This window comes from Tyto alba, unplaced genomic scaffold (assembly GCF_018691265.1).
Source record: "Tyto alba isolate M040663 unplaced genomic scaffold, T.alba_DEE_v4.0 Super-Scaffold_13, whole genome shotgun sequence".
Classification (NCBI taxonomy): Eukaryota; Metazoa; Chordata; class Aves; order Strigiformes; family Tytonidae; genus Tyto; species Tyto alba.
In genome coordinates this window covers 9,384,262-9,401,646 of record NW_024881275.1, presented here as the reverse complement: position 1 = coordinate 9,401,646, position 17,385 = coordinate 9,384,262, and positions in this window count along the sequence as shown.

Genomic DNA, 17,385 nt, shown 5'->3' with positions numbered 1-17,385 from the left:
CATCAAAAGCCTTTAAATCCTAAACAGCACTCTGGCCTCTTATTTATGTCTCTTTTGTGGTTGTTCACATGAGAACAAGACAGGATCAAAAATACTCCCATCACAGTGCAATCTCAGTCTCCACAGACTTACTCATTCCCCACAGTGTCACCGTTTGCATCTTACTGAGCCGAGCACTTATTTTGTGTTCCTGTCCAAGTTCATTCACACTCACAGCAGGTTGTAGGAAGTTTACCACTAAAGAGAGTAAAGTACTTATCTTTACTGTCTATGACTAAACATGCATATCAAGGAAGGTACAAAATACTGTCTTTAGAATGTATTTAATTGCAATAAAATGGATTTATTTTGTGAAGGGAATGATAACATTAGAGTTGTAATTTCTTATGTAAAATATAAAGTTTACTTTATATTGCTGAGCTAGGTGAGAATTAAAAGGTACAGTAAGACTGGTTCTGCAGAACACTGAAATGTTGGGCTTGATTGGTCCCACCTGATGTCAAATACTTAAGGTTAGGTATCCAAATACTTTTATGCAAACTGATCATCACTATGATTGGATTATTAAAGCAAAAAGTCAGAAAAGCTTAAATACTGTGCAGTGAAAAAGAGAGGCGTTTCAAGGATTCATAAAGGCAGAGTGTCATTATTTAATCCTAGCCAACAGATAATCACCATGCAGCCGCTTGCTCACTCCCCCACCTAGTGGGAGAGGGGAGAGAATAGAAAAAAAAAAAAAAGTAAAACTCATGAGTTTTGATAAAGACAGTTTAATAGGATAGAAAAGGAAAAAAAACCCGATAATGATAATGACGATGATGATTATCATAATTATTAACAACAACAACAACAACAACAACAACAACAACAACAACAACGACAACAACAACAACAACAACAATAATAATAATAATAATAATAATAATAATAATAATAATAATAATAATAATAATAATAATAATAATAATAATAATAATAATAATAATAATAATATACAGAACAAGTGATGCACAATGTAATGGCTCACCACTTGCTCACTGATGTCCAGTCAGTCCCCGAGCAGTGATCCACCCCTCCTAGCCAACTCCTCTAAGTTTATATACTGGGCATGATGACATATGATATGAAAGATTCCTTTGGCCAGTTGGGGTCAGCTGACCTGAATGTGTCCCCTCCCATATCCTCGTGCCCTTCCAGCCTTCTTGCTGGGAGGGCATGAGAAGCTGAAAAATCCTTGACTTGGTATAAACACAACTTAGCAACAACTAAAGTCATCTGTGTGTTATCAACATTATTCTCATACTAAATCCAAACCACAACACTATACCAGCCACTAAGGAGAAAATTAACTTTATCCCATCAAAAACAGGGATACATATCATCAGGTTTTACACTCCAGTACATAGAAGTAATCATTAGCATATTACATGATGAAATTTAGCACTTGTCTAGTACAATTTCTCTAAAACCTGATAAATGCTAGAGCTGTAAGTGGCACCTTCTTTAAAGGTTAGCAGTATTTTGTTTTTACCAAACAAAAACATTCAGAAAACCATTCTTCTTGTCTCTAAACTTAGTGAAGGGGTTGGGGCTGCCTTCATCCATAGATTTAGAGTTCAGTTAAAGGTTACCTTGAGGTGTCAGTAGGAGAGATGTCAATTACCTATAATCTTTCAAAGCATCATGGTTTACAGTCCGTAATTCAGTTCCAGTTTTACTCTAATTTCTCCTTGTTTAGAAACACTTATTTTTCTACTCTTTTTTCCTAAAACCACTTCTATTTTCATGGACACCCACTGTATTTAGATGACACCTTCCAACAAAATATTGGCATGGTAGGTAAGTGTAATATTAGATAAAAACCTACTGGGCTGCTGCAACTTTTTCATTACCATTTTCACACCAGAAAAATGATGATCAATGCCTGTTAAGTACTATTACTACTTATAGCTCATATTTATAGATCTTTATCTGGGTGATGAAATGACTACACTTTAACACGAAATAGCTCAACAAAGCAGGACATCGTTACTTTGGGAAAGAAAGAATATGATGTATAAATGGAAGGAAAAAAAAACAAAACAAAATGAAACAATACAAAATCCAAAAGGAAATAAATTATATGAACTTATTAAAACATCAAAGAAGTCTTTCTCAAGGTTTTCATATTAAACAAGTTGTTCCTAGACTGTCTTTAAAGAATGAAATACTGAGCAATTTAGAAAATCTGAGTGCCAATAGTCATATCTCAGGTTATGTGTCACCTGCCATAAACCCGTTATTATTCAAGAACACCTGTTTGCTTTTCTATCTAGTAAGGACATACTGGTTGTGATTTTCATGTATGTTCTTATACCAGAGATAAATATAATTACATAAAGATTTGTGAGGCATTTTTCAGTATATGTACTAGAAAGAAGTGCACATCAAGGTCTGAACATCTGAAACATTCAAAAAGTTATGGAAGTGGATATCTACTCTTCTACAGAGAAAAAATGGTGTCTATATGATATGTATAGATTATTTTAATGGAGTTAACACATCACATACTAAATTTTAACAGTAGATTTGAGCCTGTGTCTTAATTTCATAATAAATGTCTTTAATGTTGCAACATCAGTATCATGTGCAGTATTTTGAGACAAGGCTAGTTATATTGCAAACATATAAGTTGAATAATTTGTATGTTAATAAAGGTATTAAAGGAATGTATTTTGCTATATGGAAGATGTAGCTATATTATATCATCCATTTATAAATAACACACTTCATTTTAAACCTTGTTAATTATAGAAATGGTTTTGAAAACGTTGCTTACAGCAATAAAATCATAATTCCATACAGTATCCTAATATATTCATTGCTGATCTAAGAGCCATTTTTCAAAAAATACATATATTTTCATTTTCCCCAGAATTCCAAGATGTGGAGAAAATGTAATGTGTAATACCATTCTTACACCTCCAAAACATTTTTAGGAGGAATCATTGCACATGATGTCAAATGGAGTTGTGTTTTGTAGGTAAAGCCATCTACTAGAAATTAAATTCAGACTAATAGGTAATTTCTTAAAGACTTCCCAGATAGCTCATTTTTAAGAATGTCACATGACTTAAAGCTCACCTAAATCTTTCTTATTACATTGTGTTTCCATAAATTCCTCCATTTAGAGAGATTAGAATTTCCTAAGTGAAAAACATGAAAAGAGAACATCAAGGTACTGTCAGTATCCTACCCTCTTCAGGAGGAAAAAATATCAGTGAAGTATCTTATATTCCCATGTGTTTCTTTGGAGGCAAAATCAAGCTTTGAAGTTTCTTGATATCTCTTATGTGAAAAGTACCCACTTCCTCTTTCTCAAGACATTATAAAGCCACTTTTTACGAAATAGGAAAAGTTGAGTCTGTATAACAAATCACTTCATTAGACCTATATAATTAGCTTGCCTTGAGAGATTTCAGTAAAAGCAGCATGTTCTCAGTAATTAGTAACAGTAACAGTGAGAGATTAGAAGATAAAAAATCACTAGAATCCTAGTATAGCAATGTAATGTCTTTTCCTTCTAGTCAGGTTAATAAATGCCACAATAGTACATATTTATACTCCAAAATGTATTTCATTTTCTATCAATAAAGAAATAAGGGAGCTAAACTCTGTTAAAACAAATGAAATTGATTAATAGTTCCTTCTTTAATTTTTCAGTAAAATTGTGTAACCATCAGCAGAGGAACAGTCACTTTCATTAAAGGTTATTCATTGAGTTTCTCTTTCCCTTTCTAAACTAGAGGTCTTTAAAACATTCATACTTAGTATCAATCCCCATTGGGATAAATCTCATTACCTGCACCTATTTATTTGTATAAACATATTCAGATATTATTCCATCTTGTTAAAGCACACATCACCTTGTATCAGGTGCAGAGTTCTAGGTATGCTTTTTCCTGGCTGTAAATTTTATACTGTGATTTAGTTACAGACTGCCTATAATCCCTTCAGCATTCTGTATGTTCATCCTTTTTAGTATCAGCCTGTTCTTTTCTTCAGAGTTTCAATAAATTTATAGCATCAACAATGACGTAATCTGAACCTTAAAGTACATGTCCTCCTGATAAATATAGAAGTTGATCTTTTGAGTGGAAAGACACATAAAATGTGTGCATAGGTATGTGTATATATGTCCTGGGTTTGAGTGAGTGGTGGGGTTTGTTGGTAGGAGGGGAGGGGGGCTATGGGGGTGGCCCCCTGTGAGAAGCTTCTCAAAGCTCCCCCAGCTCCAAGTCAGCTCCACTTCTGCTCGAAAACTGAGCCCATCAGCTGTGTCTCTGCGATAACGTATTTAAGAAGGGACGTGGTGACGGGCAGTTGGACTTGTGAGGAGGAGTTGGTGCAGCTGCGTGAACACCAAGGTCAGTGGAGGAACGGAGGAAGAAAGGAGGGGGAAGGTGTGCCGGAGCAGAGACCCCCCTGTATCCTGTGGTGAGATGGCAGGGCAGCCCCCCCCTGCGACCCATGAAGATCTACGGTGCAGCAGACATTGATTTATGGCCTGTGGCTTCTGCCTGATCAAGGTTCTGTGCCCGAAGAAGGCCGGGGTCTTGTGGTAAAAGGTAGCCCCACTGTTGTAGTTAAGCACTGGGGGGATTGCAGCATGCGGGGGTGTCCCACACTAGAGCAGCTTGGGAAGGGCTGCAGCCTGTGGCGGGGACTCCAGTTGGAGAAAGTTGGTGTCCCAGGCCAGAGCAGTATGGGGAAACACTGTGGCCTGTGGGAGGGACTAATGTCAGAGAAAGTTTGTGGAGTACTGTCTCCTGTAAGAGGGGGACCATGACAGAGCAGGGCGAACAAGTTCCAGAATCTCCCCCCAGCAAAGATGGAAGAAGCAGCGACATTGACTGCACCTCCCATTCTCTGCCCCTGTGCTGCTTGTGGGAGGAGGTAAAGATATCGGGAGCAGAGCTGAGCCCGGGAAGAAGGGAGGGGTGGGGGGAAGGTGTTCTCAAGATGTGGCAATGCTTCTCCCTGTCCTACTCTGTTAAGTGCTGTTAGTGTCTGTAATAAATGTATGTTCTCTTTTTCTTCCCCTAACAAGTCTGCTTTTTGCACGTGACCATAATGGTTGATTTGCACATCCCAGTGCTATCTCTAACCCCAAGCCTGTCTCATCTGTCCCTTCTCACTGCCAGAAGAGAAGGGGGAGTGAGTCGCTGTATGGTGTTTGGCTGCTGACAAGGCTCAAACCACAACAATACAGTGTACACACACATAGCTATGAAAATTACATATAAAAGAGTCAAAGGCAATAGAAAAACACAATTCCCCTCTATTCAACACTTGTAAGACCATATCTGCAGTTCTGTGTCCAGTTTTGGAATCACCCAGACTTTGACAAATTGCGGTGAGCCCAGCCAAGGTCTACAAAGATTGTAGCACTGTGTAGCATATAATAGGACAGGACACCGGATGGTGTTTTTGTGTGGAAAAAAGGAGAAAGCTAAGGGAGGCGTAAACTGGTATATTCAGCTTCTCATAGGTGGTAATAGAGAAGATGGAGTCAGAGTCTTCTTAGAAAAGCTCACAAAGAGATGTGAGGGAACAAATGCAATCTGGAGCAGGGAAAATTGTTATTAGATAAAGAAAAACACTCTTTGCCATGAGGAGGTCAAACAGTGGGACAAGACCTCAGAGAGGCTGGCAGATCTTCATCCTGGGAGATACTCAAAATCCAAATGGACGTGACCCTGACCAAATTGATCAGATTTCCATGTTGGTCCATTAACAAGCAGGAAGGCTGGATAAGATGACATACAGAGGTCCTTTCCAAACTGGTCTATTTTATGACTCTATGATTTACTTTATAAGTTAAGGATTGTAAATCAATATCAAAGTCGTATGAAAGTTATTATTAACCTTAGCTTAATGTCTCGGCAGAAAAGGGCTCTATTGGCAATATCTAAAGGTCATTAGCATGACCTGAGAAAAGTATCAGCATTGGAGTTATTTGTAGCAACTATTCAGGAGGCCTTGATGGTCTAATGTCTTGTGCAGTATAGATACAAACTAAGTAATCTCACAGGAGACAAAATGATGTGAAGGAGGCATAGATGGCATTAGAAAAAAGTACACTGTATTTTTCTGTGCAGTTAGTGTCACAAGGTAAAACCTCTTCAAATGTTTCACTTAGGTAAAATGGACCTTGCATACATCTGCCCATAGTAACTCTGCAGATGGTTCTTGTCTATGCTGGAAAAAACAGCAGAGAACAGACAACTGTTAGAAGGAAGGCTAAATCTGACCTGCTCTAATGGTTTAGATATGCACAGGAAAGAAATAAAGAAGCACAGATTATCCCAGCAAGGTTATTGGTGAATTATGCTAAGTATTTAAGGGAAAAAAACCAATAAACATTAAAACCAGGAGCCTGTGTCATAGGTCACACATCTACAGACATCCAATATTTTGCAGAAAGCTGATCCAAAGGAGAAACATATAAAAGTCAGGCCACTAGCCTGAACACAGACACCTCAGATGGCTAGAATAAATGTCTTGTTCCCCCAAGTCAGTGGTGCTGGTCACAACCAGACCTGATGTCTTGACTAGTGTGTCTTCTCTATAGAGCTTGTGAATGTGTGTGTGTGCACATGTCTGAAAGAGAGGATAAAAATCTTAGAATAATCAACCTGCTATTACCCTTTACTCTGCTTCTTAAAAGCTAATCAAACACATTTGGTTTTTATTTTTTCTCTTTTCAAGGAAATCCAGAGTTACTAAATACGAGCAGATTCTTTCCTATGCTCTCTGTCTACACTCTCTTCTCCAAGACAGTTTTTCTTTTTGGATTCTTGTTAAGGAAAATCATCAGAGTTGCCATTTTCCAACCGGAAAAGTCTTCCACACTGTGTTTTCATGGTAGGTTTGTATCAGGGGCTGCAGAGGATAGGTAATCTACCTGAAAGGAGGTTATAGTAAGGTGGGTGTCAGTATCATTCTCAGATAACAAGTGATAGGATGAGAGAAAAGGACTCAAGTTCTGCCAGGGGAGGTTTAGATTTGATATCAGGAAAAAATTTCTTCACTGAAAGGGTTGTCAAGCTCTGGAACAGTCTGACCAAGGAAGTGATTGAGCCACAATACCTGGATGTATTTAAAAGACATGTAGGCGTGGCATTAGGGATATGGTTTGGTAGTAGACTTGGCAGTGTTAGGTTTACAGTTGGACTTGATGAACTTAAGGGTCTTTTGCAATTTCAATAATTATATGATTCTATGGTTCTGTGACATTCAGCTCATTCATATACCAGGGATACTTAGTCTTTCTGCACCTGTTTGAACAATAGGGATTTCCTTCTATTCTACTACTTCAATGCAAAGACAGGTTATTTTATCGCAAAACTGTGCTCAGCTGGGTAGGAAGAACAGAAAGTATGGAATGTTCAGGTTATCTGGAGAGCTTGTGCATGATTTCAGATAATGGCCAAGACTGAGAAAGGTGATTACTCTAAGGATGCTCTTGCAAACATACTTACAGCATGTGTCCACAATGCTCATCTCTAGTTAGGAAACTACTGCTGCTTATGTCATTGAACCACAGATCTAAATTTAACACACCAAAGAACTTACCTCAAAACAGGAGATTGGGTTTCCACATGTCACAAATGGAGTGATGTACTTCACTTGCAAGAGACAGCAACAATATATTTATTGATATTAACAGTGATTTAACAAATTTTGATAGTAAACATGTTAGTGGTTTATCAAGATTGGACGGAGAGGCTCAGTTGATATTCACTGCATAGAGGACAGGATGAGACAAAACTGTCAAGGAGACCCTCACATTGAGTCACGAGGTTCAGAAAAGACCCTCCTGTGTTCTAAAGTTATTGCCAGAAGGGAGTTTTGGTGCATCTAGATCCAGACTTGGTCAATAGTTTATTTCTAAAGGATTATATATGCACAATCAATCCTTTATGTCACTTAGCTAAGATTTCAAGGTTTCAGCACACTTATTCCCAATTCACTTACTGAGTATCTGACGCGATAAAGATTCTCTCAACCTCGAGGATTAACCTTGAGAGGTGTCCCTACTCAAGGGTAGATCCTGGCATGCAGCCCACTACCTTGAAGGAGAGCTCAGTGGGCCCTGGGATGTCCACTATTCATGGAATAATATAATTGACTTCTAGTCCTATTTACATACTGACTACAGAAGTTAGTTTCTTCTAAATTTGGCTTGAGTTGGATGCTGATTAACACTGTGATTAGGTGGGCACATTGCTCAAATTAGCCCTTGGCCACTGTGTTGTTATCTGTCTACCCCAAATATACATGACCAGATACATACATTATGATTGCTACTGCTGGTTATCAATTGAGCAGGTTTACAGGAAATACAGGTCAAGCTGGGGTGGTGGAGAGGAGCACACTGACACAGCACATGAAAATTGAAACAAATAAACAAGAAAATACTCCCATTCTGAGAGAAATTATGAGCAGATGAGTAGAAGATTGCTTTGTGTAGACATCTTGAGTAAAGTTACTTCATTAGGAGTCCACAATGTTGAAGAAATAATCTTCAAAACAAGAATGTTGCCATATATGGTATTTCAGCTTAGCCTCCACATAAAACCCCACAGTAGTGGTTACAGCTAACGGCGAAGATGGAAGACAGAAAGGGGGTCTTCTGAGGAAGTTATCTCTTTTTGTTTTGGAAATATCAACCCTTTCATTTAAAATCTTTCCCACAACTCTACAGTGATGTTCTTTCGAAATTCAGTATATAAAAACCTCACCACACTCCATGACAAAACTGAAATTCAAACCTGCTTGCCAAAACCTGATAAACAGAATGTGTCAACTAACAGATTTAATACAGACAAAGTAATTTTAAGGATATTGTATTGACAGGAACATGTTTTCTCTTAAGTATGCTTCTGTGAATCAGCTCAGTATCAAAGACATGTGAAAATACCTCTGAGAAAATGTTTTACTAACTCTGAAGATCTTATGTAGAGAAAGGACATAGAAAATGCACTGAGCACTGGAAACACTTTTGTGAATTCCTGACTGAAGAACCTATTCTTCTCATGAGTATTCATCTAAATTTTGATTCTTATTATTCTACTTGAATGGTCCAAATAAAGCATTTTGTTAAGATTTTTTTTTTTGTTCTTTTTTAAAATTTTCTTACATGTGCTTTTTTTTTCCCCCCTCTTAAAATTGAAAACAAATTTTGATTTTAGTATCAACACACCTCATCCCACCCCCCCCCCCCAAGATATTTGCTAGGTAAGTTATTCTGCATTTCAGACAACTCAGAAGAGCTTTCTACACAAGTTCAATATTTTGCTCTGTTTTAGTTACAGAGGTCTTTGAGGTGGACATTTTTTTCTATCGTCAAAGTGTGCTGGGATCTACTTTCCTGTGTGCTACTGTCCAACTTCTTGTGATTGCTACATGCTACACCCTTGCTATGAGATGCTTATCTCATGTAGATAATCCCTTGTACCAGTGGTATCTTGTACATTAGTCACAATATTATTACACAGAAATCACTAACAAATTAAAAAAATTATTTTCTTCAAGTAATCTTGAAAAAATACTGGATCAACATTCTTGCTACTGAGTTCACAGCATGTTCTGTTCAAATTATTTTCTGAATGTCTTATCTGAGACTCTGGGCTTGATTCATTGTGGGTAAAGATGTAAATGTTGCCCAGACATCCATAAAACTCTAAGAAAAGAAAATGCCACTCCTGTCTTGCAAATGGCCAAAAAAGAGTACCTGGGGAGCTATGAGCCAGACAGTTTCCCCTCAATCCTAGTTCTGTTCAGCATTTTCATTTATGATCTGGATGATGGGGCAGAGTTTACACTCAGAAAGTTTGCTGGTGACACAAAGCTGGAAGGAGTGGCGGGGATCACACGAGAATGGTACTGCCATCCAGAGGGACCTTGACAGGCTGGAGAAATGGACCAACAGGAACTACATGAAGTAGAACAAAAGGAAGTACCAAGTCCTGCAGCTGGGGAGGGACAACCCCAGGCACCAGGACATACTGGGGCCACCCAACTGGAAAGCAGCTTTGCAGAAAAGGTCCAGGGGATCCTAGTAGACACCAGGCTAAACATGAGCCAGGAAGGTGTGTTTGCTGCAAAGAAGGCTAACGGTATCCTGGGCTGCATTAGGTAAAGTATTACCAACAGGTTGAGGGAGGTGATCCTTCTGCTCTGCTCAGCATTGGTGAGGCCACACCTGGAGTGCCTTGTCCATTCCTGGGCTCCCCAGTACGAGAGAGACATGGACGTACTGGAGACAGTCCATGAAAGGGACATGAGGATGATGAAGGGGCTGCAGCATCTCTCCTATGAGAAGAGGCTGAAAGAGCTGGGACTGTTTAGCCTAGAGATGAGAAGACTGAAAAGATAAGGGGTGGTCTTATCAATGTATGTAAATACTGGAAAGGAAGGTGGAAAGAAGATGGAGACTACTTCTTTAGGGTGGTCCAGTGACAGGACAAGAGGCAATGGGCACAAACTGAAACACAAGAGATTCCCTCTGAACATCAGAAAACACTTTTTCACTGTGAGAGTGAACAAGCACTGGCATAGGTTGCCCCAGAGTGATTGTGGAGTCTCCCTCTTTAGAGATAGTAAAAGAATATCTGGACACGGGTTTTGGCAGCCTGCTCTAGGTGTCCCTGCTTGAGTATGGGCTTTTAACCAGATGGCCTCCACAGGTCCCTTCCAATGTCAAGCATCCTGTGATTCTGTGATTATACATAAGACTTATACTTACATAAGGTGAGGTACTAAGACAGAAGTCCTGAAAGTAATCATTCTTGGATGAAATCACTAAGGACTATCATAACATGTACACACCCCCCAGAGTGGAGTTAAGGTCATCGACACTTAGTACATCTCAAATGATCAGTTTAACATTCAGAATTGCTAAAGAAAATTAGAATAGAGTTTCTTATTAGCATTACTATATTTCTTTCCCATCTTTGTTCACTGGTATTGTTTAAACCTCTCAGTATACATTACAGAGGTGTGCTCATTAAGTTTAGGAAGTAACAGGTAGCATCTGTGTTGTGTCAGTATCACTTAGCTTGTGAGGGTAGCAGAAAACAAACACAATGCCAGACAATGTCATACAGTAAGACCCCCACTTAGCAGTTGGAGCCATGCAGAAGTTCAAAATTAGTTGAAACTGAATACCCAGTAAGGAGGAGAGGAGGAAAGACAGTCAGTATGTTTCACAAGGTCTGACCAAAAGGAAGAAAACTCAGTAGAAATGTTGCTATGTTCAGTTTGGTTCAGTAGCCTGTATGTCAGGAAAAAGAGTCTCTAATGATTACAGCCTTTGTCACAACTGGAGCCAGTGAACTTGAATACTTCCTGAGGGTTTTTGTTTTTTCAAGAGTTCCCTTGCTTGATTAAGGAAAAAAAATATCAAGAGTTTTCTTCCTGTATCTAGACAAAAAAATTACACATACTGAGGCATAATAGGAGACACATAATTTCCAGTCTACCTAATTTACCTGGATTTTAAAAAATTAATTCTTCTAGGCATTTTAGATGGCTACACAAAATTTTCTAGCATAATATCCAAATATTTTTAGGTATTACTAGCTGCTCAACTAATTAACCTTTTTCCAGTGATGAAGTGGAAGCAAGTGACATACTGAGGGGCTCGTAATACATATATAAGTCAACATAAACCATCAGGATGATGGATTATATTCCAAAATCTGAAAAGAAAGCAACTCTTTAAGAAACATTTATTCTTAAGCCTCATGTGTTCTATCCAGTTGTTAAGTACGTCCACACTCAGTTTACCAGTTACAGGAAATCATTATAATAATGGTGTCCAAATGCTAGTGAAACCTAAGACAGGAAATGTGTGACATGATAATACTCTATTAAAATTAATAGAAGTAGCAAGATAATAAAAGACTAGCATTTCCTTCCTTTTTCACAAGACTGCAACAGGAAGTTAAAACTCATTCTTTGGAAATATTTTGATGGTTAAATCCAATCTTATTCATATCACACCTTAAGCACTTATTGTTTTATTTCATATATGGATTTCACTGTCAATTACACGATGTAGTAAGGGAATAAATACAACATCCCTACAGCTATAAATTGAAGTTCAGTGTTCAATATTTTAATGGAGAAATGAAAACAGAAAATGTAATGATCTTGTCAGACAAGTCAGGTGTTAAATGAAATGAAGGCACTGATTTTTCATGCTTCCTTCCTCTGTTTTGACTGCATCAAATTCAGAGAACACTGGTTTTGACTCAGCTTCACTAAAATCAAAAGATAGAACATTTCTAAGTTTCATAGAAATTCAACAGTCCAAGAGTCACAAATTGACCAGAGCCAGGGAGACTAACCCATATTAGTCTCTGGTCTTTCTGTCCCTCAGGCAACAGACATACTTGAAAAGGTCAGCTCAGTCTACAAAAAGTTGTAAGCTGAATGAGTGAGCTAGTAATGTGGGAATGTCATCATCCCAGTGGGATATTCATGAACTTTAAAGGCAATATAAGATTGTGGCTACCTAGAGCATCATTCCCATTCTGGGCCCATAAAGATCTTGAAATAGAATGTTACCAAGACGATTTGCCAGTCAGTTTCCCATGTGATGCTATCCAGTTGAAATAGAAGGAACATAACAAATTGCTTCAATAAAGCTATCAGTTTTCATACAATATTTATGATTTTGGGTTACATGCTCAGAGATCATATAGAATGGGTCACACAGAGGTGCAAGTCTCTTTTTTCAGTTTGAGAGTTCTATAGTCTCTGTAAAACATATAAAATACCAGAAAGCATTTATAAACAATTTATATACCATCCTAGAAAGCCGATTCTAATAAAAAGTGACATTAAAGCAGAAAGAACTTTGTATAAAAAAAAACTTGATGCTTTCGTTGAATTAAAAAAATGTTGTAATAGGTCTGTTCTATGTGTGAATAATATCTTCCTTATCTCATAATATCTCACTATATTAACTCATACATAAGGCCAGACTCCTTTAAAATGAGTGTTAAACATATAGAGAGATGTCTGTCTTTCTTTGACATCATTATTATATCACACAACTCTGCAGCACTTTATTGACAGGCTGAGTCATAAATTCAAAAGCAGGGTGACTTTCAGTTAGTAGGTGAGTGTCTCTAATAACACAATATTCATCTAGACGTGTCAAATAAGAAAGAGCAAAAGGAAAATAATTGTAGGAGGATTCCAATACCACAACAGATGTTGATAACCTAGTTCCAAAGATTTCCCTTTCTTCTTAATAGTATGTGTAGGAATTGAATAACACTTAGTTTTCTCAGTCAGCAGACTTCCTCTCTGTTTAGTGCACAGTAACAATTAATGAGTCTCTCAGTAGACTGTTTAAGGGAATCCAGATAGGAGCAATTGAAATCTACAGGGAAGCTGGCATCTGAGACGGAAATTCTGACCCTGACTGCAAGTGTCAAAAGACAAAGTGTCTGTAACAAATCAGAAAAGATTTGAAAGCAGTTTCAAAGCAGAGAGAAATACTCTAAGATTACATGTCTTGTTGAAGAAGAGATGTCAGGTTAATGTAAGTGCAATATAGTTGTTACTGAACAAAGCTCTTTGACCTATGCCATGGCAGGTCAGCTAATTGACTGAAGAGTCTTTCTAGACAACACCCATTTAAACACCAATCTACACCACCCACAGAGGAAAAAATGAAATATGATTGTATGAAGAATATAATAAAAATCATGAGATATTTAGTCATGTGACTGATGTATGTAGTACACTGCCATCTTCTCAGGTCATTCGTGTATAAAGTGCAGCAGTAACCATAATCATGTTCAAGAAAAATTACCTCAATGATCTTCAGTCCAGGATATATCGCCTTTTCTGTGTCCTTATTCACAACTAGCACAATGGAAAACCAAGCAAGCCTCAATCAGAAACCCTAATTATAATGGGCTTTGTCGTTACCCTTCCCATGCATTTTACACTTTCTGATGAGTCTGGCACATTCAACAGTTTATTTTTACAAAGTGAGAGGTTCACTACTGTGTCTTTAGATGAGTCTCCAGTGAGTTCCCACACACCAGACACTAGAAATGAACCATTTTTACCCTCTGAGAAAATGCATACAGATGAAGTAGCATCCCTTGTACTCTGCTTCAGATAACCTGCTTATCAAGGACAAGTCCACTCCAGATCTGACAGCCACGAACCAGTTAAGCAGTGAAGGACATTAAAAGTGCTATGAGAAAAAGTTCTAGACATTGTATGTGCTGTCCCTGAACAAACAAGTATATTTGTTTCCCAAAGTGTTATTTTTTGTTGTTGTTTTGGGGTTTGTTTTTGGTTTTGTGTACCCTTAAAATACAATTTCAAAGCTTGTTTCAGAAGATTAAACTTCTGTGATAGCATGAGTTCTCCGAATCTTCCAGTTATCACTGTATTTGTGTAGAACAGGTGAAGACTGACTATAGCAGGAAGAGATCTCTTGCATGGCTTTGGTTGCAGTGAACTGTCAGTCTTTAGAATAAGAGAGAAAATAAAAAGTCTTCCCCAGGAAATGAGTTAGAGCTAACTATCTGAAAAACAACCACAATTTTCCAGTTTTCATTTCAGCAGTTCTTAGCCCTAGAAAGTCATAGCTGGAAGCAACAAAGCACATTACATTTGAGGAAATAGTGTCCTCCTCTTATGACATGATGAAATTTCCTAAAACAACACCTATCTGCTGCACTGTAACATTCTGACAATTTACATGTATCATGTGCAAGACTCATAATAAAAGAGCAGAAAATATGTGGATGAAGGTTCTGTATGTAAATTAAAAAACACTTACTTTCCCATGTTTCTCAAGAGGAAATGAAGAAGCTAACCTATCACAGCTGCTTTTTCTTCCCATATCTGTCATCGACTTTCAAAATTATTTACAAGCAGGCCTAAGCTTTACAAATAGGGGAAAGAAACTGTAAAAGACTTTTCCACTCTTAAAATATTGAAAATATTCTGCTTACAAAGCTATAAACATAGTCAGGAACATTCTCAAGAGTAAAGAAACAAAAGTTTCCTCCCCCCCTAGTAGATGTCATCTTTAAAAAGGCTTTATGTGAGTTTCTGATAAGAAACTCAAAGAAAATTTGACTGCAAACACTGCTATAATTTCATTTTGTGAAGTCCTATTGAAATCTTAGCAGTACAAAGTGCTATTCACTTTGATTCAAACTTATTTGGTGACCAGATCTCTATTAGTACTAAGAAGTGCCCAACTCTCATACTCTAGTGCTTTGATGTATACTTTTAGTGAGACTCAAATTACTGAGCAGCTTGCTTCTTCCAGGACAAGCTTATCTACCTTACTTCATACTTTCCTTTCTCTTGTTCATGTACCATTCCTTTTTTATTAATTTGGTTTTTGGAGACCTAAACCAGACCCCAGACAGAAGCCAAACTTCTTCTCTCATCAATGAGTTTACAGTTCCTGTAACACAAGTGTCATATAGACCTTGGCATTAGAAAAAATACTGTATCCAGCTCCATGGACAACTTTTAACCTGTGGTTAAATTTAATGTTATTTTTTTATGGCAGCAATAACATGTGACATATCTACTAAATTTACAGGATAAACTTCCAGCACACTCTGAAGTTAACATATTTTCTGACTGACTGCTACTCAAAACTATTTTCTAGCTTGGCTAAAGTTTATGAGCAATAATTAATGTATTCCCTGGTCAATCAATTTAATGGTTCTAATTGAAGGATAATATTAAGCTCAAGCATGAGTAATCATGGGTACCACCTGACTTAGCATAGTTATGTGAGGAAGGTAGTTACCTGAAAAAAGTTTAAAGCATAGTAACAAGAAGGAATAAGAAAAGTATTCTGGTGATAATTTATAACATGCAGAAGAGTGGCATTTTAAACAGCAAGACAGTAGTTATTGGAAGATTGGCTATTGGGGGATAAGAAATTCTGAAGTGAGCAAATGGTAATGATGCCTTACTTTGAGTTAATACACTCAAAGTATACACTCAGACTTCAGTGGGGAAAAGAGACATTCTTCCTTTCACAAAACTCATGAGCCAGTTTCAGGAGTAGCTGTGATGACTGAAGCTCTCACAAACCCATTATCACATGAGTAGGTGTTAAGTTGTACCTCCTAGTCAAAACTTAGTACATATTCATCAAAACATGTTGTGGAGAAATGTAGTGCTCTTATGAATCTGGGATGCATTTCGGAAACTTTGTCTCAGCTTAGCCTATCAAAGGAAAGAACAAACACAAGTTTTATTAATCTTTTCTCATACTGAGTACATTTAGGTCTGAAGCATCTTTGTCTCACAGTGTTTTTACTGAATTTCCTGAACACCATCAAAAATAAAGATGAAAAAACAAGTCCTTAGATTGTGTTATCCTGCTTCATTTAGCCTTACTTAACTCACTAGTATCATAGTGGACCTTACTGTTTCAATGTTTAAGCTCTTTTGTGAATCAAACTATCACAATCAACATTTTAGATCCATGGAGTCACATGTAGGAATTACATCCTTTGTGTGTTCACAGTCTTCTTCAGCTGGAGAAATAGGAACTCTCAATATTTATATAGTATTTTAATGTTTAGTCTTGTCTGTAGAAATATTAACTAAAACCCACTTCTTTCTACAGGTTTTTCCTTAGAAAAACAAAAACACCCAATAAGATAATTTTTTAATCTCCGGAGAGAAAGTTAATTTAATGGAAAGGTAGATGCAGTTCAAGCACTTGATTATATTCACATAAATACAGCTTATTCCATTTCAGAGCAACTTCAGTCTAATATCAACATTCTTCCTTTGCACATAATAATTAGCCCAAATCTTTCCAATAGGCAGGAGTCAAAGTGGAGGAGTCCTGTATGTTATTGTCAAAATATTATGTACCTTTTTCAGCTCCACAGTTTCTTCTGCTCCTGACCCCATTTTAAAAATGGATATGGCCCTGCAGAAGGATGTCAGGGAAAGGGCCAGCTACTCTACAAGGGCAGGTGAGTTGGGATCCATGTTTTGGCTGGTGTAGGCAGTGAGCTCTCCAAAAAGGAGACATGCAATCCCAAATCAGGACCAAGGTGAGAGAGAATGATCAGGGTCTGACATAGTCTGGCAATAAGAAGTCAGAGATCAAGCCAGCCCAGTCAACAGTTCTGGATCAAGGTGAGAACTGAGTACCTACACATCTACTTACACAGCTGTGATGTAGCACAGTCAGGAACCTGCCTCACATTAAGAACAGCTTAAACGGGAGTGGTATTTAGCATTCATAAGAGCAAAAAACCAAAATCAGGAAAGAAAGTTCAGTTTCCTTCCATAGATAAAACTTTGTTCTTA